At 43.2% G+C, this 25,593-nt stretch overlaps 1 protein-coding gene across 1 annotated transcript in view; it reads left to right on the top strand.

Moving 5' to 3' along the window:
- Positions 1-23,768, top strand: part of foxo3b (forkhead box O3b) — an 86,222-nt gene extending 62,454 nt beyond the window's left edge. Inside the window, exon 3 of the mRNA XM_085997776.1 lies at positions 21,057-23,768. The gene's annotated coding sequence lies outside the window, so the exon portion shown is untranslated. The remainder of the gene's footprint in view (positions 1-21,056) is intronic.
- The last annotated feature ends 1,825 nt before the right edge of the window (positions 23,769-25,593 follow it).

Raw genomic sequence — 25,593 nt, 5'->3', positions numbered from 1 at the left:
ACGTTTAAATCCTCTCATGGCCTTGCCCCTCACTATCTCTGTAATAAGACTCCTCTGGTACCTTCTCCTTTTGAGCATATTCCACTCCTTTTGCTTCCTTTTAAAAATTCTTGTCTTGCTGCCCCCAGCACCCCCTAAATTTCTCAACGCGGTATCCTCCCATCCACTGAGTGACTCCTTATCCTCGGTGATTTCAGTTTCCATGGCAGCTCCCTTTCCCCTTTTCTCTAAATTTGCTGCCCTACTGTCCTCCTTTAACTTCTCCCTTCATATAAATCCTGCTACCCATATTCATGGCCATGTCCTGGAAACTTGTGATTTCCTGTATCCTCTCTAGTCCTGTGGTCTCAATCACAGGGCTATCTTCAACCAGTTCCTTGTATCCCTCACAACCCCCCCCCCCCCCCCCCAACTCCCTTTTGAGCCCTACTTCTGTGTCCACACACCAAAGAACTTTCCCCCACCCCCACCCCCATCACTTAAAACTGCACATTCAAACTCTCAATTGCTAAACCTTTGGCCCTCCATTTTCCATACTTCTGCAGCTGTCAATCTGCTCAACCACTCTTGCCTCCACCTTTTGAAGCCCTTGTTCTCAGCAAAACCTTTACTGTCTCCCTTCTCGGTCATTCTCCGTGGTGTGGCCCATATCTTTGCTACCTCAAGTACAAACTGTGCAGATGAACGTATCTGTCGCACAGTCATCCACCATCAGATCTAGCTGACTACATTAAGCACTATTAGCAACAATAAATTGCATTTATTTAGCACCTGTAACATCCTACAGTACTTCGCAGAAATATAATCAAACAAAAATGGACACCGAGCCAATGAAGGGGACTAAAAGCTGAGTTTTAAAGAGGGTCTTAAAGGAGACGAGGAAGATGGAGATGCAGAGCGTTATGGAGTGAATTCCAGAGCAAAGACCTAGATTGCTGAAAACATATCCACCAATGGGGCAAAGGGAGTGCGGTATGCATGAAACGCAAGAATCGGAGGAACACAGTTTGGGGTGCAGGGTTGTAGGGCTAGAGGAGGTTAGAGATTGAGGAGTGGGGGGGTGCTCACCTTCCTCTTCCAAAACTTACCACTACTCCAAGATCACCCTAGAGAGCAAAGATCATGCCTATTATTTTCTCCACTACCAGACAGCTCCTTAAAACTTACTCTCTTGCCCATTCCACCCTCTCCTCCAACAACAATGTGGGGCGCTCAAGGACTTTTGTCACCAAGCTTGTGACGATTCAGCTGCCTGCGCTCTCTTTCTCTCCACCACCCTCCCCCCCCCCCCCCCCCCCAATACTTCTCCCTTGCCCAACAAGCCAAACATCCTCCCAGGCTCACCACTGCCCTAGCCCTAAACCTGCAACTTTCTTGTTTTTCTGCTGTCTCTCCTCATGCTGTCTCTGAGCTCATCCAGAAAACCCACCTCTTTCTTCCTTGACCCCATTCTTACTAAACTGATGGCCACCCAACTTCCTTTCTTGCCCACTGTACCAGCTTACATTCTAAATGGTTCCCCCCATATCAGCTACTGTCCTTATCCCTTTCAAAGCAGTCATCACCCCTGCTCAAAAAAACTCACCCTTGACCCCGTGTTCTTGCAAACTATCATCCAATTTCCAATCGCCCTTTCCTCTTCAAGGTCCTCGAATGTGGTATTGTCCCAAATCTCAGCCCAGCTTTCCTGCAACTTCATTTGAATCACTGATCAGATATTTACTCCCACCACAACATAAACGGTCACAAATTACATCCTCTGTGATTGCGACTATGCTGCATTACTGCTGACTTCCACCACTGTAATATCACCCACCTCCGGTGTCCATCTCCTTCTGAAACACTCAACCATGGCTTTGTCACCGCCAGACTCTACTAATCTGATGCTCTCTTGATCGCCATTCTCCCCCCCCCCCCCCCCCCCCCGTAAACTTCAGCTCATCCTAAACTCTGCTGCCACTACCCTATCTTGCACCAAGTCCCAATCACCCACCATTTCTGCCATTTATAATTTCCATTGGCTCCCAGTTCTATAATTCCTATCCTCGTGTTTAAATCTCTTCGTGGCCTTGCCCTTCCTATCTCTCTCAACTTCCTCTAGTCCTACAACCCACTTAGGAAACTCTGTTCCTCCAACTTTGGCCTTGTGCATTCTCCTATTCCCTTTGCTCCACCATTGGACATACCTTCAGCCACATAGACCCATACTCTGGAATTACCTCCTGTAATTTCACCTATCCTCTCCTCTTTAAGACCCTCCTCAAAACTCACCTCTTTGACCTCCTAAGATCTCCTCTTTGGCTTGGTGTCCGTTTTTAAAATTACATTTCTATGAAGCGCATTGGAACCTTGGAAGTGTTCTATAAATGTAAGTTGTTAACTGGATAGGCCAGCCTGATTAAATGCAGCTGCACTTCCCAATAGGTGTAAAAGAAAAAGTCTATCAAGATGTCAGTGCACTCAACTCCTAATACACAAGTGGATCTCCCATGGTATAGCTCACAGTATTTCTGTTGTATTTTCCGGGGTGCCTCTCTCGCAGGCCATATTTTCTTGCTGTGGGTGCAGGGAAAATATGGATTGAGAGCTTGGGAGCCCTTCCTCTTCCCCTTACACCATTAGTCTTGCCACCTGCTGCTGTGTTGTGATCGCATTCATTACCTGTTTGCCTTCTCTAGCTATTCCTGTTTAAATAACTTCTGTTTGCTTGCATATTCTCTCGTACTTTCCTGTTGCTCCTTGTGCCATTTGTGCACATTGCGCCATTGCAACCTCTCTTGCCCTTTACCGGTCTAGTCAATCCTATGTTCATTCGTGTTTACTGCTCTTTATGCCACCTAGCCTTATGTCCCCTACCACCTTTTCATTGTGCCCCTCCATTATTAACCTCCTTTTGCCTGAGCCCTTGCTGACCTCATTTCCTGCCTTTGCATCTTTTGTGCGCTCCCATCCTTTTATTTTAAGGTTGTTACCTGCTTGTTTCCTCCTATGTTTTGCCTAATTTTCCCATAGCTTCCACTCCTATCCCCTCTGTCAAACAAGTTTATAGAAAGTTAACTGCTCCATGGCGTCACAGGATGCCAGCAAACCGGCTTTTTGTTTCTACCCTCTTTTATTTCATGCCCTATGATGCCCTCTATTATATGCAGCTATCTTTTCCCCCCCCCCCCCCGCCAAACTGTTGCTTCCAAGCAATGAACTCAGAAACCAGCATTTTGTTAGAGCTTTTAGTGCTATAAATAGAATAATGTGCTATAAGCCATTTAAAATAAATTGCCAGTTTGAATTTACTGCTTGGAAACAGTGAAGATTAGGGGCATTAGTGGCAGGGAGCCACCCTTCTAGCATGAAACAAGAAAGCCAGGCTGGAGCCCTTCTGGGGAAGAGCAAAGGGAGTGGAACTGAAGGCGCAATGTTTTTTTTAATATCAGGCGGAGGTCTTTGGGAGTGAGTCTGTTTGGCATTAAAATGGGCAGCAGGGCCTGAAATTGTAATTTTTTCGGGGGGAGGGGGAATGAGTAGGCAGTGGAGTAAGTCCATATGAGGCCTGAAGCTTTAAAATTAAATAAGTTAATTAATTTTAATATTGGCTGCAGATCTCTTGGGAGCAGAGTCAGCCAGGGCTACAGTTCCAAAGTTTGAATTTTTTTCAGGGGGCACAAGCTGAGCTGGATAGGGTCCAAATGGACAGAGGCTGGGGCTTAAATCTCAGCCAGAAGGATGTGTTTAAAGTTGAGTGGGACCAGAGGATGAGGAAAATAGTCCCCTAGCAGCAATGGATGGGCAGGATCCCAGGTCTGGCATCACCAGTTTGAAACTTTCTACGGTATCTGCAAACATTGGATTTATTGTTTTCAGACTCATTCCTGGACTTTGAGCGACCTCGACCTTCCCTCTATTTTCCCCTCCCCTTTCCCATTTGTTAAAGATTTAGCAATATCACTATTAAACACTTTGTCGCTGAGAGACCCCCCAACATTAAGTTTTAGGATTTACAGAGTTGGTCCTATGGCCTGAAAGTCACCCCTCTGGCTGGAAGAGTTGTCGTCATCGTCATAAGGGCATCACACTTTAGGAAGGACATGAAGGCTTTGGAGAGGGTACTGAGATTTACTATGGTTCCAGGAATGAGGGATTACAGTTATGTGGATAGACTAGAGAAGCTAGGGTTGTCCTCCTTAGAGCAGAGAAGGCTAAGAGGAGATTTGATAGAGGTGTTTAAATAGAGAAACAGTTTTCGATGGCTGAAAGGTTGATAACCAGAGGGCACTGATTTAAGGTAATTGGCAAAAGAACCAAAGGCGACATGAGGAAAAACTTTTTTATGCAACGAGTGGTTAGGATTTAGAATGCACGGCCTGATTGGGTGGTGGGTACAGATTCAATAGAAGCCTTCAAAAGGGAATTGGATAAATACTTGGAGAAAAAATTGCAGAGATATGGGGAAAGAGTGGGGGAATGGAACTAACTGCATTGCTCTTCAAAAGAGCTGGTGCAGACTCGATGGGCTGAATGGCCTCCTGTGCTGTACTATTGTATGATTATCCGATTGACTGGGCTGTAAAGATTCTCTTATTTGGTCTGCTAGTTGCATCACTAGTTTCACCGATTAAATTGATTACTTAGAGGGCATGGTGAGCGTGCTGATGCACTCTTTCTCTCCCCAAAACTACAAAGAAGAGAGAAGTATTCTATCGTTTAGCGAGCTAATTACTACTGATGCTGGGAAAGTTTGCATCTCCTCAGATGCAGGATCAATATTCTGCTAATGGTCTCATTGCTCCAGGTAAAATTATCAAGTTCAAGCCCTGGCTTTTGAGAGGCTGAGGCCTTCAAATAAATTTGTTGATGAATGTACTAGGACATAAAAGGCAATTCGGTTGATCATGTTGTGGAATATGTAGTTTTTTGATATTTTGTTTAGCTCCTTATTTTGGTCATTAGAAATTTCACTTGGAGGGGAAATAAGACATCACAATTTTTTCCAAAGGTGGGTTCATCAAAATGAGTGAAATATTGACCTGTTGATACTGGGCTTTTCCATTCTAAAGGTTCACGTGGCTTTTTTTCCATTGTGACATTGACGTGCAGCTTTCCCACTTGATGCGCTATCAATTACTCATAAAAGACTGAGAGTTAAGAGAGTAACTAAAGGCTTTTATTAACAAAAGAATGAAGGTCTGCCTCGAGTGGTCGACCGGTCCAGAAATACAAAGGGCTGGGGAGCAGTCACCTTTATACCAGGACTTGTGGGAGGAGTCAGCCGAGGCATGTCCAGGCATGTACACAGTGGAATACAAACAGTGGTTTACCACATTCACCCCTTGTTTAAAATTGAGTCCGGCGGGGTGACGTGTATTAAAAGTTAGTGTATTGGAGTCTCTCCGGAGGTCTTGTCTGCCGCTGTGATCGGCGTGGCGACGGCAGGGGTAGTGGAGCTTCCGGCGTCGAGTCCTGCGTGGGCTGTGGCACAGGCGTGTCGTCCTCGTAGATGTCGAGCAGGTCGCGGGGCCCAGGCCTGCCGTCTGCGGGGGCTGGATATCGGATCGTTGGGGGGGGGGGGGGGGTGGTAGTGAGTAGTGGGTTACTGCGGCCCCCGAGGGTGCAAGGTCTCTTATGGAGACTGTGTCCTCCGCCCGTCCGGGTATGCAATGTAAGCATACTGGGGGTTGGCGTGGAGGAGGTCGACCCTCTCGACCAGGGGGTCCGTTTTATGGGTCCTCACGTGCCTTCTCAGTAGGACCGGCCCTGGGGACGTCAGCCATGGCGGTAGCGATGTCCCCGATGTGGACTTCCTTGGGAAGACAAACATTTTCTCATGAGGGGTGGCGTTAGTGGCAGTGCAGAGCAGTGACCGAATAGAGTGGAGCGCATCGGGGAGCACATCCTGCCAGCGGGAGGTTGGAAGGCCCCTAGACTTTAAGGCTAGCAGGGCGGCCTTCCAAACTGTCGCATTTTCTCTTTCCACCTGTCCGTTCCCCCGGGGGTTGTAGCTGGTGGTCCTGCTTGTGGCAATACCCCTAGTTAGCAGGTACTGACGGAGTTCGTCGCTCATAAACAATGAGCCCCGGTCGCTATGGATATAGCTGGGGAAACCGAACAGGGTGAAGAGGTCGTTCAGACATTTAATGACCGTGGCACTGGTCATGTCCAGGCAGGGGATGGCGAACGGGAAACGGGAGTACTCATCAATAATATTGAGGAAGTACACATTGCGGTCGGAGGAGGGGAGAGGCCCTTTAAAATCAACGCTAAGGGGCGAGTGGCTTTTATCAGGTGGGCCCTGTCTGGTCTATAAAAGTGCGGTTTGCACTCAGCGCAGACTTGGCAGTTCCTGGTCATGGTCCTGACCTCCTCGATAGAGTAAGGCAGGTTGCAGGCCTTGATGAAGTGGAAGAACCTGGTGACCCCTGGGTGGCAGAGGTCATTGTGGAGGGCCCGCAGTCTTATCGATCTGCGCGCTGGCGCAGGTGCCACGCGATAGCGCATCCGGGGGTTCATTGAGCTTCCCGGGCCGGTACAAGATCTCGTAATTGTAGGTGGAAAGTTCGATTCTCCACCTCAAGATCTTGTCATTTTTGATTTTGCCCCTCTGCTTGTTGTTAAACATGAAAGCAACTGAACGTTGGTCAGTGAGCAGGGTAAATCGTTTTCCGGCCAGGTAGTGCCTCCAATGACGCACAGCCTCCACAATCGCCTGGGCCGCCGCCTCAACAGCGGAGTGTCTGGTCTCCGGGCCTTGGAGGGTTCGTGAAAAGAAGGCCACGGGTCTCCCCGCCTGATTGAGGGTAGCGGCCAGGGCAAAGTCGGACGCGTCGCTTTCCACCTGGAAGGGGATGGATTCGTCCACTGCGTGCATGGTGGCTTTGGCAATGTCTTCCTTGATACGGTGGAAGGCTAAGCGGGCCTCTGCCATCAAGGGAAAAGAGGTGGACTTGATCAGCGGATGGGCCTTGTCTGCATAGTAGGGGACCCACTGGGCATAATAGGAGAAAAACCCGAGGCACCTCTTCAGGGCCTTGAGGCAGTGGGGCAGTGGGAGCTCCATAAGGGGACGCATCCGGTCGGGGTCGGGGCCGATGACTCCGTGTTCCACAACACAGCCAAGGATGGCGAGGCGGTTTGTGCGGAATATGCACTTCTCCTTGTTATATGTCAGGTTCAGGAGTTGGGCGGTGCGGAGGAATTTTTCGAGGTTTGCGTCATGGTCCTGCAAGTCACGGCCGCAGATGGTCACATTGTCCAGATATGGGAAAGTGGCCTGCAACGCATTTTGATCTACCATCCGGTCCATCTCCCTTTGGAAGACGGAGACCCCGTTGGTGATGCCAAAGGGAACCCTAAGGAAGTGGTAGAGGCGGCCGTTTGCCTCAAAGGCAGTATACTGGCGGTCCTCAGGGTGGATAGGGAGCTGGTGGTACGCTGATTTCAGGTCAATGGTCGAGAAGACGCGGTACTGCGCGATCTGGTTGACCATATCAGCTATGCGGGGGAGTGGGTAGGCGTCCAGCAGGGTGTAGCGATTTATTGTCTGGCTGTAGTCGATGACCAGGCGCTGCTTCTCGCCGGTCTTAACGACCACAACCTGGGCTCGCCAGGGGCTGGTGCTGCCCTCAATAATCCCTTCCTTCAGGAGCCGCTCCACTTCGGTTTTAATGAAAACCCTGTCCCCGGCACTGTATCGCCTGCTCTTTGTGGCGATGGGCTTACAGTCGGGGGTGAGGTTAGCAAACAGTGGTGGGGGGGTGACTCTGAGTGTGGAGAGGTTGCACCTGGTGCGCGGCGGGCAATTTGGGAGCTGCTGGCTGCGGACTGTGAGTGGGGGTAGGGGTCCACCGTACGCCATCGTAACACTTTTAAGGTGGCACTGAAAATCTAACCCCAGCAGGACGGCAGCGCAGAGGTCGGGCAGGACCAGAAGTTTAAAATGACCGTACACGGTCCCGTCTACTACGAGTGTCACTACGCAGTAGCCGCCGATGTCCGCCGACTGGGACTCGGAGGCCATAGAAATCCGCTGGTGCGCAGGCAGGACTGGGAGAGAGCAACGCCGCACCGTGTCGGGGTGGATGAAGCTCTCCGTGCTCCCAGAGTCAAAAAGGCAGATTGTATCGTGGCCATTTACCTTAATGTCCATTGTGGAACTGGCCAGCTGGTGCGGTCTCGCTTGGTCCAGTGTAACGGATGCCAGCGTAGGGGTCGGTGTGTCGCTGCGGGTATCAGATGAGGCGGTGTTGGGGGCCTGCTGCGTTCCGGCTGTCGTCCAAGATGGCGGCGTCCATGATCCCCATGTGGCTGGAGGCGTCCAAAATGGCTGCTGTACCGGTGGTTCACACATGGCCGGGGAGGCCCAAGATGGCGGCCCGCATGGCCCACACGTGGCGCTGCTGGGGTTCGGGGTGGCTTTGGCCCTGCAGACGTTAGCGTAGTGTCCCTTCTTCCCGCAGATCGCGTTTTTCGCCGGGCAGCGCGCTCTGGGGTGTTTTGCCTGGCCACAGAAGTAACATTTCTGGCCTTGGGGCACTGCTGTCTGGCCTTGGGACACTGCTGCGGTAGTTGGGCCGTTGCTGGGGTGGCATGGCGCTATGAGGCGGTCCTACCGTGTCCCAGGCTGTCATTCCCCGCGGCGTCCACGGTGCAGAGGAGTAGGCATCCATGCCCCGGTAGGCTGCATCCAATGATAGTGCGAGTTCAGAGGCCTTGTTGAGGTCGAGGTCACTCTGCTCCAACAGTCGCTGTCGGGTGTAATTGGATCTGTGGCCCGCTACAAAAGCGTCCCGGATAAGTTCCTCTGTGTACACGGCGGCCTTTACATCCTTACAACCACAGGCCCGGCCAAGCACAGACAGTGCCTGAAGGTATCCCACGGTCGATTCCCCAGGTTGTTTACGACTCCCCAGAAGGTGCCTGGTGTACACTTCGTTCACTGGGCGCGTGTACTGGTCCTTGAGGAGCTTGATAGCGTCCGCGTACGAGGTCGCGTCTTGGATGACCGAGTACACTCGGTGGTTCACTTTGGAGGTCAGGACATCCAGTTTGTCCTCGTCCGATTTGATTGCTGCGGAGGCGGTCAGGAATTTTTCGAAACACTTAAGCCAGTGAGTAAACTTGGTGGATGAGTCTGCCTCCCGATGATCTAAGTCCAGGCATGCTGGTGTGAGGATCTTCTCCATTATAAAAATTTTGTTAATAAAATTGATGCGCTATCAATTACTCATAAAAGACTGAGAGTTAAGAGAGTAACTAAAGGCTTTTATTAACAAAAGAATGAAGGCCTGCCTCGAGTGGTCGACCGGTCCAGAAATACAAAGGGCTGGGGAGCAGTCACCTTTATACTAGGACTTGTGGGAGGAGTCAGCCGAGGCATGTCCAGGCATGTACACAGTGGAATACAAACAGTGGTTTACCACACCACTATAAAAGTATGACCTGGGAAGTGACTGCACAGGAAGTGTGTGCTTTATGCAAGACTCTTACTATAGATTATGCATGCATGATGCAGTGCTCCTGTCATTATAGACTGCTGCATCCTCCAAGTTAACTTCCATTGAAGTCCGTGAAAAAGGGGGGGGAAAAAACATACTTTTGATGCACCTTTTCTGGCTATGTAAGGTTGCATTGATGGCTCTCCAGGGTGTATAACGGGCAGTCGATTCACTACTGTGCATTTTGTGCTCTCGCCAAAGTTTAATATCATCCCCAGTAACTTCCAGGAAAGTTCCAATGGCAATAGTGAGGGGCAAATTAATATCTCTGAGCAATTAGCCCAGGTGTTATAAATTCATTGAATAGCTTGGAGTAGTGAGTGCGATTGAATGAAAGAGATAAATTAATGCATTTGTTTTCCTCTGCGCGAATTTAAACATTTGAGACTATTCTGATCAAGGTAGTCAATTAATTCTACTTTATAAAAAAAAATCAGGATGATACCACTCAACATTTTGTAGAAAATTAATGTAAATATTTAAAGGTTGTGAAAATCACTCTGGCTTTTAAATGTTGTTTGCCCACCTGAAGTGGGCTATTGGTGCTGGGGACTGGAACTTGTTTCCACCTTTTGCATTTAGAATCCATATCTGGCACATCCAAGTAGAGGTATATCCTACTTTACATTCAGGGTAAAGTAAACTACATGTTTCCATCAATTTACTGAAACCCCAATTGCCAGTAGGAAAGTGAAGTATCTGGTGTCATTGTAGCCTCTTGAGTGAAGTAGTTGTTTAAATCTAAATTTTAGTTCTGTGCTATGGAATAATGCCCACTAGAAGCTAGGTGGAGGCGAGCCAAATTCATTGGACTTTGGATCCTTGCAGCTAGTGGAGAGGATATTTGGATCATATTAGCGTGAATTAAATTCAAACTAATGTTTTTAATTCCTGCCGATTTCCAAGCTGCTTCTGGTGCACAGTAACCAGTTACTACATCTAGAAATCAGCGGGAATTTTATCTATTCGTTGGGAATAAATAATTCATTGGGCATTGCTGGGAAGGCCAGCATTTATTGCCCATCCCTAATTGCCCTCGAAGGTGGTGAGCTGCATTCTTGAACCGCTGCAGTCTGTGTGGTGAAGGTGATACTTTATGTAGTGGTTTGTTACAACTGAGTGGCTTGCTAGGCCATTTCAGAGGGCAGTTAAGAGTCAACCATATTGCTGTGGGTCTGAAGTCACATAGACCAGACCAGGTAAGGACTGCAGATTTCCTTCCCTGAAGGATATCGGTGAACCAGATGGGTTTTTATGTCAATCCGCTGGTTCCAGAGCCACCATGACTGATGCTAGCTTTTTACAGTATTCCAGATTTATTAATAAACTGAATTTAAATTCCCCAGCTGTTGAGGTGACCTGGATCATTAGTCCAGGTCTCTAGATTATTAGTCCAGTAACATAACCACTATGCTACCGTACCCTCAAACATCTCGCGCTGTGCTGATATACCGATGCAACATCACATAGGGTATATGTTTTCTCTGTGCAAAATTAAGTTTGAGTTCAGTTTCTTTAAAATTTATAGAAGCAGACTTTTGATGCCCATTTTCTGGCTATATAAGGTTGTATTGGTAACTCTCCTTGGCTAGCCTGTCATCCTCTGATGTCCTTGTCACATGCCTCCATGTGGCAGTATGGTGGCATTCAGATTTTCACCTCACACTCAACAATGCCGCCACAAGAACTTGGCGTGGAAGTCATGCAACTCTCAACAAGCGTAACTTGCATCGTATGTAATCCTGAGTTGCTGTTGTGTATCTTCAGTGTCCAGTTTGAAGGAGGTATTAATAAATGCCAACGAGCAGATTCTCTGAAACTGTTTGTGAAAGAAGTTAGCAAGTTTTGCCTTTTCGCACTTCAGATCAAAATTGTATAACTATGGAAATTTCCAAGGAGCCTAGTATTTAAGTGAACAAGAAGCATTTGCCTCTTCAAAATGAGTGCTTTCTCACAAAGGGGCACTTTTCTTGACCTGAAATTACACCACTGCATGCAACTGGGTTGAAGGCTGTAACTCAAATGCAATTGCAGCTCAAGTTTTCAATAGAATATACTTCTGAATTAAGTGATCCCAAATCTTTATTTTATACTTTGATTATAATTGTAATCTCAATCGATTGTTCATACGCAGTTCATGTGAGTACTTCACTACAGTGCCAATTAGTGTTCTGTAGGCAATCTGTCCAGTTTTGTCAATAAGGCATGCAAGTAAATAAAATACCCAAAATATTCACCATTTCAATTCCCTACAGCTGAATAAGTGAGCAAGCCAAATACAGTATGAAATTTTGAATGTTTGGTTTTTTTCCTATCTGTACTCCCATCTTCAGTGACTTGTTTCAACTGTTGCTCAAGTGAAGCCAGTTGTTTTTTGGGGAGTTTTGGAAAGTAATTGCTAATGACCAATGTTGCAAAAACACAGGATTTGGTAGAGAGCAAGAAAGTGGCAGGGTATGGCACTGGGTTAAATACTGGCTTCTTGCTTCCAACACTTGGTTTCAAATGTAACCCAGAATAATGGGATGAAAGTCTCATCAGTTGGCCTTGAGTCATATGATTTCCAACAATCTCAACCAAGTTTCTACTAGAGTCCACAGCAGAAAATGTAGCTGTCAGTTGGCACCAAATTGGTAATCTCACTGTTATGATGCAGAGAAATTCACACTAGTTTAGGCTGTGTTCTTGAGGTTGATTCCTGCCACATGAAGTCTGATTAAAGGGAGGTTGCCTGCCAGCTGTTTGTGCTGGACTTTTGACTCTGACAACTAGGTGCTGAAATTGGCAATCATCATTTACTCTCTAGCACTACATTAGCATTGAACCTAAAATTCACCCAAATCTTATGAAAATTTAGCTGTACACTCAAATTTCTCCTGTATGATTGAGGACAAGTGAGTAAGTCTAACCAAGTGCTAGGAGATATTCTTCCATATATTATTTTCATGCACATTCCCACCAGTGAAATGCCTCACCCCAGCAGCCTAACTAAAATTGAAAGATTAAGGGAATCATTTTGAAAACTGTATTCTACCACTTGACACAGGATGCTATTGGACCAAAGCATTACACAATTAGACGGTCCTACATTCATTTCTAAAATGTTTAAATTATAATGGTGCTATGATGAGAAACTGGGTAAACTTGGGTTAATTTCCCAGGAGATGAGGTGGTTATGGGCTGATCTCACTGAGGTGGTTAAAATAATGAGGGGAAATTACGTAGTAGATGGTGTTCCCTTTAGTTGGGGAATCGAGAACAATATGATGCCATTTTAGAATTTGAATGAAGCCAATTAAAAATAAATTCAAAAAGCAATCCTTCACTGTGGATTGAGCGAGTGTAAATACTCTTCAGAATGCCACAGATTTAGAATAAGAGGGAGATGGTTACTAGTAAATTACAGCATTAAGGGATATGGAGAAAGGTTGGGGAATTGGGATTAGGATGGAGCACAGCTTAGAAAATGGCAGATTCCTTGGATAAGCAGGTTATCCTATGAGAAGAGATTGTGTAGATCGGGCCTATACTCTCTGGAGTTTAGAAGAATAAGAGGTGATCTCATTGAAACACAAGATTCTGAGGGGGATTGATAGGGTAGATGCTGAGAGGTGGTTTCCCCTGGCTGGAGAGTCTAGAACTAGGGGGCATAGACTCGGGATAAGGGGTCGGCCATTTAAGACTGAGATGAGGAGGAATTTCTTCCCTCTGAGGGTTGTGAATCTTTGGAATTCTCTACCTCGAAGGGCTGTGAATGCTGAGTCTTTGAGCATATTCAAGGCTGAGCTAGATAGATTTTTGGACTCTAGGGGAATCGAGGGATATGTAGATCGGGCGGGAAAGTGGAGTTGAGGTAGAAGATCAGCCATGATCTTATTGAATGATGGAGCAGACTTGAGGGGCCATATGGCCTGCTCCTAATTCTTGTGTTCTTATGTTCTTAGAGCTAACTCAATGGCTGTCTGCTGTTCATGGTTCTGGGAATCCTGGCCATGCTGTGGTTCCCGCTGTCTTGATTTCTTGTCTCTCCTTTCTTTCTTTCCTCCCTTCCCTTCCCATTCCTCCCCCCACCCTCCCCTCAAATTGGAAAGATTCCATGTGTCACTTGTTAACCACCTTTTCCAACTATTTTGCAGTTTTCATAATGTAATGGCCATGCTCAATTTTGAATGAAATGTTAGATACTCACTGATGTTGCAGATATAAAAAAATTTGTGGCTGTTTATGATTTTACTGTTTTATATAAAATTATATTGTCTTTTGGCCTGTGACTATAGGCAGATTAAACAACTATTACAAGACGGTTACAGACGAGGGAGGGCATTTGGCCCATTTAAATATGTCCATCCAGAAAGTTCCTAAAGTTTACCCACTGTAGCATCCAGTTGTTAAATAATTGAGTTTTCACTTTCACTACTCTATCTGGCAATCGGTTTTATATGCTAATCATATTTTGCATAAATAATTTCTTGGCATCAGTCCTAAATTTAAATTATACTAGTTTGAACCTGTGTGCCCTTGTCCTACTTTATCTTTTTGTAATTATCTTGTATACTTCTAAGATTAGCTGTCAAATGTCTCTGATATAGGCTGAAATGCCAAATCTCAACCTTTCCTCAGACCTTTAGAATTAGTTATCAGTTTCATGGCTCTTCACTTGATTGTGTCTCCACAACCAGACTGTATGCAGTACTTGAGTTGTGATCTGATCAGAGCACTGTACAGTTTGATCACAACTTCTTCTGACTACTGTTTTGGCCAGCTAGTTCAACATTCTATTGGCTTTATTGATTAATCTTCTGCATTGGTTGTACACAATTGGCATAAAGTCATCTAAGACTACTAGATTTTTCACCTTTGCCCTTAGCTATTTCAACACTAGTCATGGAATATTTGTGTTGGCTGATTTTTTTTCCTATGTGCAGTATGTTGCACTTGTCTGCATTAACTTTCATCTGCTATTCTGCCCACTTAACATATTTTGTGTAATTAATTCTGTAATTGCTGAGCTGCTTATTATGATTCCAGTGTCCCTCCTAGTTTGGTATTGCTGTAAATTTGACCGCATTGCATTTTTGAATCCAGGTCGCGTATTTAAATTAGAAATAGTAATGGTGCTAACACTGAGCACTAGGATGACCCACTCGGTACTTCCCCATCCTGACATAGCTCCTCTTTAGAGTATTCATTTTCTACCTTTTTCAGCCAGTTTCTTAGCTATTTCTAGGGTTCCTTCAGTCTTCAGGTTAACAGCCTTTCATGTGGAACTTTGTCAAATGCCTTTTCGAAATCTACACTTTCCAGAATGTACCTGGTATGTCATTTCCTTAAAAAAAAAAAAAAATAATAAAGTTGAGGTTGGTCAGACAGGATCTTCCCCTTCTGAATTCATGTTGACTGCTATTTACTAGGTTATTTTTGTACAGATAATCCTTATTTATTCATAGGATTGATAGCCCTGCTGTCATAAGAACATAACATAAGAAATAGGATTACATAGGATATACAGCACAGAAACAGGCTATTCAACCCAACCAGTCCATGCCAGTGTTTATGCTCCACTCGAGCCTTCTCCCGTCTTTCCTTATCTAACTCCATCAGCATAACCCTCTATTCCCTTCTCCCTCATGCTTGTCTAGCCTCCCCTTAAATGTATCTATACTATTCACTTCAACCACTCTCTGTGGTAGCGAGTTTCACATTCTCACCACTCTTTGGGTAAAGAAGTTTCTTCTGAATTCCCTATTGGATTTCTTGGAGACTATCTTATATTTATGGCCTCTAGTTATGCTCTTCTCCACAATTGGAAACATTCTCTCTTTTTACTCTCTCGTAACCTTTCATAATTTTAAAGACCTCTATTAGGTCATCCCTCGGCCTTTTTTTCCAAGAGAAGAGACCCAGCCTGTTCATCCTTTCCTGATATGTATACCCTCGCATTTCTGGTATCATCCTTGTAAATCTTCTCTGCACCTCTCCAGTGCCTCTATATATCCTTTTTATAATATGGCGACCAGAACTGTATACAGTACTTGAAGTGTGGTCTAAACAAGGTTTGATGCAGGTTTTGCTTAACTTCACTACTTTTCAATTCTATCCCTCTAGAAATAAACCCTAGTGCTTGGTTTGCTTTTTTATGGCCTTGCTAACGTCACAACTTTGCGATTTGTGTATTTGTACTCCGAGATCCCTTTGTTCCTCTACCCCACCTAGGTTAGCACTCTCTAAGTAATGTGACCTCCCTATTCCTCCTACCAAAGTGTAATACCTCACATTTGTCTGTGTTGAACTTCATTTGCCAATTATATGCCCATTCTGCAAGTTTATTAATGTCCTCCTGTAATTTGTTGCAGTCCTCCTCAGTATTGACTTCACCCCCCCCCCCCCCCCCCCCCCACCTCTCCAATTTGGTGTCATCTGCAAATTTAGAAATTGTGTTTTTGATTCCCAAGTCTAAATCACTAATATAAATTCTTGATTATCATTTTCAGTATTTTACACCGAATGAAAATTAAATGTAGTTAATGGGTCTGTAATTACTTACCTGTTCTGTCATCCTTTTTGAATAAGAAATGCAGCACTATCATGTTAGGTTTATGTGTTCAAGCTTTAAAAGTTTTTTAAGTCCCAGCAGTATTCTCAAGTGGTGCTGAATGAAGACTTGCTGTGTTCAGAGTATCAATAAAAATGAAGTGGATCCAGTAGATTTGTGCACCTTCTACTGACCTTCTGTGGCCTGGGATGAAATGGCTCAGCTATTTTTAGTAGGCAAATGCCATGTAGCAGAGAAGACATAAGAAATTTTCACGTTGAAAACTGTGACCAATCCTCGACCTATTCAAGTTACTAGTAAGGCATTACACTCAAAAATGAATTTTAACATTTTTTAAGTTTTTTAAATATTCAAAATAATTAAATGTCTATGTATAAAACTAACCTGTCCTCAAAATACGACATGAAATTGCAAAGAATGTTTTCAAACCTAGATCTTGGTATTCTTTCACAAGTCATAAGATGATGAATTGCTGTTTTCAGTCTCCAGAGAACTGAAAAGGTCCCACAGAAATGTAGAGAACTATTTCTTCCTATAAATGGCTCATGACATCTTTTATTTTGGGTGATGTGTGTCATTGGAGACTCCACTGACTATCCATGTTTCAAGAGCAGTGTAAACAAGACTTGATACTTACCGGTTTGAGCAGTGTGTAATATTTTCTGGGGGGTTGGCAGTGTATGTATTTGCAGCCAAACATTTTAAAGCTATTGGTAAAAGGATTAACTATAAAATGACAAAACTCAAGCTTGTGCTAAAGTTCTGAAAAGTAACATGCAATGGATGATTCAGTATCTGCTTTCCCAGTATACAAATTAAGAACTAAACTGCTATTGGCTCTGCATCATTTAATTCATTAAAAAAAAATAAAGTTCTGTGCCTGTTTATTCTGCTCATAATTCTCTCTCTTGTGATGTCCCTACTTCCAGATTTTAGCTGCAGTTCCAAGCTATCAAAAATTTCTAAATTGAAGTCCTCTCTTGCTGAACTACTCAGCAACCATCCTCTTGTCCCCAGCCGCCTTCAATGAAAATAAATAAATCTGATAAATTTTTTAAGCTGATCCTCCTCTTACTGGAGCCCTTGTGTGCGCTTTCTCGCCCTTTTTTTTCCAGGTGCCTCGGTGCTGTTAATTTCATACAAAGTATCAGAAATGAGAAACTGCCACCATCTATTATCATTCTAGGGAAGCCAGCACTAGATAAAAGAAGATCTCCTTTTCAGCTAGTGACTCCTAAAGATAACCTATGTCTACGGTTCACAAAATCTCTTGCATTTGAAAGAGACTTGTCCCAATTGAGAGACAGCACCAGAGAGACTAGTGTGCCTCAAATGGATGACTTCCCTTTACATTTCAAGTCTGACTTGTCACTTCAGGGGAATTGTTTGTTCAGATTACCTGTGGAGCTCACCGCTGAGAGATCTTCTAACCTGTTAATTAGATGCTGTTCTGCACGCTGGGATTTTGGTACGCTTTAAACAAGAATTGTTGCAGTTCCTGGTGCTTCTTTAAAATATCCTGTGCTAACAAATCTTGGTTTACAAGATGTTTACTTCTATGGCTGTTTAGTTCTCAACACACAAAATCCTTGGATTTCGCAAAGAGTGAAGCTACCAATACCGAGCCATTCCTGTCTTTGTTTTGCATAAACCTCTAATTGTTTACAGTGTGACTTTGTGTTGGAAGCCTTGTTGCACCTTTGCTCTGGCCTAGGTATAATGGCTCCAAGAACAGAATATTCAGTTGTATTTCAAGTACAATCGCCAATAATGATGACATTTGGGTCCAAGACACTCAGAATCCAGTTGGCCACAGATTAGATAAGGTGGTACATTTAGCATGCCTAAACATTTAGGCTTTTCAAGGCCTGTTATCCAGTGATCAGACCCCCATGCTTGTCAGTCCACAGAACTTGGTCTCAAGTAATTTGTCAAAATAGTTATTGTCAGAACTATTGATATACTTAGAACCTACATTTGGCACTGAGCAGTATGAAAGATTGTAAGTCCATTCATTGTTCAACTCTTGAGTGCACTGTAAACCACCAATTACTTACTATATTCCAATGATCAATATTCAGAATGAGGTTCTGCAAATGTTGATCTATTTGCCACTTAAGCCCCCATTAATAGGGCTTTCTGTGATTGCAGAGCTTCAGTTGTGGATGATTTTTAATGTTTTGGAAGGATAGATTTTTTTATTCACTTTTCCTTCCCCCCACCCCACCTCTGGTGGAGGGGTCAAAATGACACCATACAACTTGCTGACGGGTATGGGTATTTGTCCCCACCCTACCCCTCCAAAAATTGAATTTTGGTTTAGTGACTATGCTTATAGTGCAGTCCTACTGCATTTTAATGGTTTCTGCTGTTTCAAGTCCTTTGCACTTTCATTCATTAAACAAAAAAGGAAGGCAGATAACCTTCAATACCAGGTCACAAAAAGACTTGGGCCTAGAAATTCAGTATAGCCACTTTTGGGGCGGTAAAGTCGGGCGGCCGCTAAAGTTTGCGCCCGGCGCAAAGTCGAGCCCCCTTCGCCGATATTCAGTCGCATCACCCTAAGAGGTTGCTGCTGCGCTAAAGCAGGCGATGCACGACTATCATTAGGTGCTAAGCCGGCGGCCCGGGGCGAAACCCCGGAAGTCGGGCGCAGCGAGCTGTCGATTGACGGCAGACACTCTGGCGCCGGTGAGCTCTTAAAGGGGGAGGGTGCATTTGTGTTTTTGCAAGGCCGACATTTCCATTTCCTCCTCCTCCTCCTCCTCCTGTGTTGAGCCAAACCAGAAGATCCGTCTCTCACAAAAAGGAGTGTTGCAACACGGCTGCCGTTTCTAGTGCAGGGGACGTGCCCTTTAATTTGCGCTCCCCGTGGCCCGCATCGGCTGAGCAACGTTCCACTCAACAGTCGTTAGGGCCGCCCGGCGCACAATGGGGTGGCGCGAGTGAAGTTCCGGTTCCGGGCGCACAAAGGGCGTTGCATGACGAAATGACGTCATGATCTGCGCGCGCAGATGAGCGCGCGCAATGACTTTGCGCCAGCGCTAAATGTCTACTGAAGTTGGGGCGAGGCGCAGATCGCGCTGCGCCCGGGCGCAAAGCGCCAAGCGCTCGAGATCTACTCCTAAGGCGCTAACGGCTGGCGCAGCCAACTGAATTTCTAGGCCTTGATAACTTGACTGGTCCTTCAGTTCTTCTAAATAAGTGCAACTATTTATCTGGAAAACCATTGGCTATTTATCTGGAAAACCATTGGCTGCAGATGTGTGTGTTTGCCATCATGCTGGTGGGTTATTAGTATTCATCACTGAAAATGTTCAAACTGGTTCAACTTGTAAAAGTTGTAGTGATGGAAACCTGAGCATTGCATTGATGTCACTTAACATTGAGCGCATAGGCATGTAAAATTGCACTTTTTTTCTAGTTAATACTTATGTTTCATTTGAGGTGTCGAGCCTTGGTCAGCTTTGGCTGCAGGGGCCCCTAGACAGTAAATGCTGTAGTCCTCCTTAAAACATTATTGAATGGGGTGTATTGTGCTAATGGTCAATTGGGGTTTGCCATCAAATATCTATGCTAAAAGTGGAGAGTTTGAAGATATTATTCAAGCCAAACCTCCATGTGGTAATAATACAGGACTATGATTTGGTGTGTGGTTTCTTTGCTAGTGGGTGACCAATCAGCACCTCTGAGTTGGAGTTCAATATTATTTCCCCAAGTTTATTCACTGAGCATGTATTTGCACAGTCGGTTGATTACTAAGCATGGTTTTCCTACATTAGCAGCTCAGATTTGTGACTAAGAATACTCCTACAGTACTAATCTGAAATAATTGCTTGAAATTTTGGTTATTTAAATATTTTTTAAAGTTAGTGATAATGAAGATGTGATTTACTTTGTTTTTATTGATCCTTTTATATAAAAGGCTCGGCCTCATTGAAATGTATTTTATTTATTTTTATGAAGATGTTTTGAGCTTTTTTTTAAAAGGTTACTGTGAAATAGGCAGGGTGGACAGCAAGCTTTCTGGAGCCTCAAATCCTAAGGCTAGCTCAGTCCAGACTCAAGTCTGAAAGCAGCATTATTTTCACATTTTTATTTTCCAATCCGAGTGTGGTATAAATGTGTTTGGATGTTGTACTCTATCGCATTTATCTTCAATACAGAAAACTAAAGAACTTGCATTTATAGCGCTGTTCACTATCTCAGGATATCCATAGCACTTTACAGCCAATGTAATACTATTGAAGTATAGTCACTGGTGTAATGTAGGAAGCGTGGCAGCCAATTTGCACACAGCAAGGTCCCATAAATAGTAATGAGATAATGACTACATAATGTTTGTGATGTTGGTTTAGTGATTAATATTGGCCAGGACACCAGGGAGAACTCCTCTACTCTTCGTCGAATAGCGCCATGGGATCTTTTACGACCACCTGAGTGTAGATGGTTCCTCTGTTTAAAATATCATCCATGGTTCCTCTGTTTAAAATATCATCCAAAAGATGGCACCTCTCTAAATTCCCTAAGTACTGCACTGAAGTGTCAGCCTAGATTTATGTACTCAAGTCTTTGGAGTGGGTCTTGAACCCATAACCATCTGACTCAGCCGAGAACGCTACCACTGAGACAAGAGTGACGCCTTGTAGACCAAAGTATTGTCTGTAAATTAGCATTTTCTGTTATTTCGGTAAGCCATAGACTAGTTTTGTGGTTGAGCTTGTATAGTATTTGTATTCATTTTAGTAGAAAAATCTAAATGAGCTCTCGTCAATAGGGAGAGTACTGGTTCATCAAAGCTCCCTTACTGCAGTCAAAAGGAAGTTTTAGATTTTTGTAGTAGCTTGTCTGAAAGGTCTCTGATCATTCCATACAATCAATTACTTGGTGTTTGAGATCAATGAATTCCTTCTGGGTTATCTAAAGGTGGTATGAATGTAATTTTGGAGAAGTTGGGAGAGAAGAAATGAAGATGAGATTTTGTTATTGCTCTAATACTTTTTTCCTCCCTTCTCTAGGTTAGTGAACTGAATACTTTTGTCAAATCTGCTGTCATCAAGATAACATGAATTGGATTATAGTAAGTTTGTTTGACAGCTGTGAATCTGAAATTGTTTCGTCTGCAATGAGGACAGTTCTTGGAATTGCATCTCAACCAACATGACGTTGACCAGAAGAATGCGATCTGCATTTAAAATGTATCTTGAAGTGTGTCTAAAAAGGAAAACCCATTGTGTAAGCTGTATAGTATCCCCTGTATCCCTTTATCTTTAGCCCTATATAAATTGTTGGTTGATATGGGTAGGTGCATATTTTAAATTTTAGTATTTTATGTCTGATATCAGCATCTGCCCATGGCCTCCATTGTATAGTTATCATTGAAGTGTTGATGGAATGGGACTGATGAACAGTGCCATCAAAGGCATGAATATTGATGAGGAAATGAACATGTATACTGACAGAATGAAGCAAGACGAATTGGCATTGTCAGCATGCCAGAAGACTTATTACACAGATGAAGGTTTTTATCCTTTTTAATCTGCTAATATGCGATTGATTAACTGGCATTTTAAGTAATTTGAAACTGCATGAGCTTATTCACACAAGTTGAAGCGCTAGTTTGAATGAACCCTTCCAATTTATGGCCCAACTTTATTTGGTCTTCTATAATAGGAGTGTCAGGGTGCCCAGTTTGGTTGAGGGGGTAGTAAAAAGCATTAGTGTGTCGACATTGCATCTAGCTTGGGAATAACACTGCCTGTAAAACTTTGCTTGGCTTTACAGACCAATCTTGTAAACCAGTCTTTATCTTGAATTAGGTGGTTGGGAAGAAAGAGTAGAGACTTTCATGTGTTTACAGATTATTGCATTTAGAGAAAATGGCCAAAATAATTTTCTTTTTGAAGTGATTTTTACTGCATGAATTGAGATCTAAATGTATTCACAGGATTGGAGAATGACTGACTTATACACATCCATCATCATTGTAGAAAACTTTCCAGGGTGTGTTTTTTTTTAAAGTCCTTTTTGTTCTTCTTCCTCATTGAGTACAGATTGATTTGAAATAAGGACAAATCATATCACCAGGTAACAAACTGCCTCCCTTCTGAACAGAATCATCATTGGTCAGCTTTAATGTAGTCTATTTTCTGTAGGTACATTTATACTTGTGTATAGTAAATTGTTTTGCATACTGCATTTCTGTATGACATTTGTACATTTTATTGAAGGTTTTATTGTACTGTGTACCCTTCTTGATCACCTTTTTTGAAGAGTTTCTATATAAATACAGAGCAGCTCAGATTGCACCAATTTATGCATATTTCTTCAAACTAATGTGTAAGATTTCTTCTTTATACAATAGGGTAATGCACATTTATATTTTATTATGGGCAGAGACAAGTCATTATGCATGACCGTTTAGTAAGTAAATTAGCAGTTTGTCTCGAAGTTCATTGCATGAAATTCCAGGCAGTCACGCTGATTGACGTCCGTGCCCCTGGGGAGCTAGCAGTGAAACAAAATGTGATGGAATACTGTTGTATAACTTACCTGTCTCATATAAATGGATTCTTGTCTTTTCATCATGCAGTTCATCAAAAGTGTGAATTATGTGCTATTGTATTTGTGGAACGATAGCACATCAATTATGGCAATTGAATTGTTTTCATCAAATGTAAATGAGGTTTAAGGTAGTATATTCATTCCTGCCATTTACTAATGTTTTTGTTTAACTTTCACTAAAGTCGTAGTATCTAAGTGACTTTTAAACCAAGTATTGTGAGACAGTTCTGCACATGTCAGTTTTCTTAAAGCTGCATGGTAGAATAGCAATTAAAGTGCTCATGTCACTGCTATGGTCTGTTTAGAATCTTACTACAACTGACTCTATCACTCTGGCCTGGATGAGAACACTGGGAGTTTGGCAAGTCGCAGGCTAGCATCTCCGGATGTGGAGAAGGAATTGCAGGGATCTGCAGTAAGTGCACATTTGCCTAGCCCCTTTTGTGGTTTAAGTATAAATGTGGAGGTGACGGGCCATTTAGTGGGAATGGAAATTTGAAAATACATTCACTTTTTTTAAGCTCTTTTTTAAAATTAACTAAATTTTAAATGTACTTGATGGTAGCATCTGGTGAACTTTTAAAACCTGATTTGTATATACCCTATTTACTAAACTTTACTGTTGTGCACTGTGTGCAAGATTAGATTTTGTGGCCAAATTGCTGTTACACCTCACCGTAACATCACTAATATCACCTACCACCTGCCTCAGTTAAATGTATTTGGTTTGATGTATCGCCTTGGAAACTGCCACAGTTCAGGTTTCTGAAACGGGCGATGCAATATTTTATAGTTACATCTGTCCATGGTTCATTTCAGCTTGCACCCTTCATTCAGAATTTGTGGTGTCTAGCACTGGTTAAAACAGAGCTGTGAATATCCTATATTTTGTTTTTGAAGTGCACACCTTGGGATGCATGAAGTACATGAAACCACTTTATATTGAGAAAAGGTATATTGTATAATGATGAGACAAATGAATATACTACCTTTTCTTTCTGCCCCCCCCCCACCCCTGTAAATTTGATAGTTGTGACCAGAAAAGGAAGGTTCTCTTGAACTGCAGGTTTTATAATTGCATAAATTATTGGTATGTATTGCCCTGTGTATTTCATTAATCTGTGCTCTAGAAGAGTGCGCATGTAAAATAAAGCTTGATAACAACACTATTGAAATGAATTTAGTCCCTAATAGCATTCATTTTCATGTGTAAATTCTGTTCATAGGTTATTCTAAATGGTAGATCATAAGTATTATGCCACAGCAGGTTACTGTTTTGACATGGCCCTGTACTGGTGCTAGCTGTTCAACTGGAACTATCTACCTTCATTCCATTTACCTACCTGTACTCTATATCCTTCTATATTCCTTTTGAAATACTTATTCAGTTTGTTTTAAATGATCGTCTCTGCCTCAATAGTCACTTGTGGTAAAGCAGTCCATATTCTAATAACATTGTGAAAAATTCTTCTGACTTCCCCCTTTTTCCTTATTGTCTGAGTCTATGCCACCTTGTTACAGAATCTGCCAACTAGTGGAAGCGATCATTCACTATTTACCCGCATAATCTTAAAAACCTTTTCGATCTCCAATTTTTCAAGCACTTCTTCATAACTATAACATTGTTCCTGGGATTTTAGTGAATTGTTGCTGTACCCTTTCAGTGGTTCTAATATCCTTCCTGCAATGGGGTGCCTGGAACTGCATGCAATACTCCCAACTGTAGCCTAAACAGTTTCCTGTACAAATGTGTGTTGTAATGGATCGGAGAGGGGATGTGGGAGGAATGGAAGAGCCTTGAACGTTGGTGTCCAGGACCCCAAGAATTCTTAATTTGGCTCTGTAAAACATGATCCTAACTGACTTACGGGATTCAGTTTTGTAAAGCATTTGTAATTTAAGATCAAAAATGTAAAACCTCACTCCAAATAAAAATATAAAACATTCTCTGGGTTGTGGGGAAATCGCAGCTTGTGTATTTACATATAATTAAAAGTTGACTGACATTTTTCACTCCTCTGGCTCCTGAGAATTGGCTTTAGCTTGTTTTCTATTGAGAAATTATTTTAACTCAAATATATGCAGTCAAGACTTCAGAATTAGCAGGAAGCCTTTTCCTAATGCCGGTCATAAATAATTTCTGCCACTTCACAGTTTCATACTTGAGACTGTCAAAGATTATAAGAAGGAGTCTTAAGTATTGGGTTGTGAAACTGGAAGTGATTGTAAAATTTAAGGACTCCTACAGCAGGAACACACAGTGTATTAGGTTATGAAGCATCATTATCCCTGTTGCTCTTCTATCATATACCTAACTCATGGAGGAAAATCTTTCAGCGTTGCTGAGAAGCTGCTGTTTCTGCTATGAAGACTTCAGGTACGTGATTAAAAAATAAGGGCCATCCATTCGACACAATTTTAACAAGATCATCGTGTCAACACTGCATGTGTACTAAGGCAGGAACTGAGTAATGTGGTTTCATATGTGCTAACGAGCAACAAGCCCACTTCCAATTCTGGCAGGGGAAGGAATCCCATTTAAATTTCATGTAGGTAGGCAATTTGCTAATGAATTTATAAAGTCTTGAGTACAGAAGGATACTGTCCACAGGAGAGCTGACAGAATCCCAAGCATTTGGTAGAATCTGACCAGGCCACGGCAATCCACCTTTTAATGAATCTCTGAAAGGCATTTCAAACAGTTGTGCAATTCTGAGAAGAATTATAACCTGAAAATTGAGAGAATGTAGTTGTTTGGATTAGTGATATGGCATTCAGGCCAATAATACAGCAATTCCAAGTTTGAAAAATGTTACCACAAAAAGTTCAATAATGGCTCAGCATCAGAATTTTTTTTTTTTTTTTTTAAGTTGAACAAAGCAAAAACATCCCTCTTTGCTTTTATTTAAAGAGTTATTGCTGGTGCTCCTATCAAGTTACTGAGCTTGAAAGTAAAGGTAGTCTGACACGCATAGTTTAATTGATTCTTAG

This window comes from Somniosus microcephalus, chromosome 9 (assembly GCF_052327205.1).
Source record: "Somniosus microcephalus isolate GS21.2 chromosome 9, FLI_Smic_1.0, whole genome shotgun sequence".
Classification (NCBI taxonomy): domain Eukaryota; kingdom Metazoa; phylum Chordata; class Chondrichthyes; order Squaliformes; family Somniosidae; genus Somniosus; species Somniosus microcephalus.
The sequence above is the reverse complement of the archived record's forward strand: the minus strand, read 5'-3'. Positions and strand labels throughout refer to the sequence as shown.